Source organism: Sinocyclocheilus grahami, unplaced genomic scaffold (genome assembly GCF_001515645.1).
Source record: "Sinocyclocheilus grahami isolate Dianchi unplaced genomic scaffold, SAMN03320097.WGS_v1.1 scaffold207.1, whole genome shotgun sequence".
In the NCBI taxonomy this organism is placed as follows: domain Eukaryota; kingdom Metazoa; phylum Chordata; class Actinopteri; order Cypriniformes; family Cyprinidae; genus Sinocyclocheilus; species Sinocyclocheilus grahami.
In genome coordinates this window covers 862438-863348 of record NW_015505386.1, presented here as the reverse complement: position 1 = coordinate 863348, position 911 = coordinate 862438, and positions in this window count along the sequence as shown.

Below are 911 nucleotides of genomic sequence, written 5' to 3'. Positions count from 1 at the left end.
CCCTCCTTCCCACCCAAAGGTAAAAAGCCCCCCCCCCCCCCCCCTCAAGTCTATGGAAGTTTTATGCTCATTTTATCATCTGCCAGACCCTAAAATCTCTAAATTACTTAGAAATGACTCTAAATTACTCCCATTTACTTAGAAAAGTAATAGCAAAACTTTAACAATAAGCCAGTGCAAACGGTGCAGGGTAAATTACGTGCCAATGTTTTAAACTTGTAAGAACACTGTTCAATGCTTCTATATTGATGTAATTTATTTCAGAGCAGTTTTCCAGATGTGCTGTTGGACACAATGGGGACACACTTGTATACTGAGTCTCAGAGTGGAGCCTAAAAAGGCTCTAGTGGTCTCTGATTGTTTATACAGACTCGCAACCAATATGAAAAATGATATCATTATAAACACAGATGATTCCAGACCCAGCTGAGTGACCCACATTTCAAGCCGGTGAATTTCACCCCATTACGTGAGCCAGAATTTTGTTTTTATAATGAGAATCTCTCTATTTCTCTGTGCTGCTTGATATCTCTAAGCTCCCGCTCACTGACACTGTAATTGTTTTGTTAAACTGCAACAGGAGACTGGCACAAGTCTCCCTTGAAGAAAGCAGTGAAATTCAGTGTCTGCGACCGGGAGCTTTGATCAGCCGGCCATGCTACCATGTCTTCAAAGCCTCAGATTTGCGAAACCTGTCTCTGCAGGAGAGTTTCTGCTATTACAAGCTCATCAGCATATGTAGCCTGGACTGAGACATATCTTCATTTAAGCCCATTTGAGATTCTGCCACCATAGTGTTGGTGCTTCACTGCTTTTAATGTTCCCAGACTTTGATGGGAAGCTCTTTGGTTCCCAGGAAACATTTGTAGCTGAAGTCTGTTTTGTAGTTCAGACCCTCAGGAATTGAATTC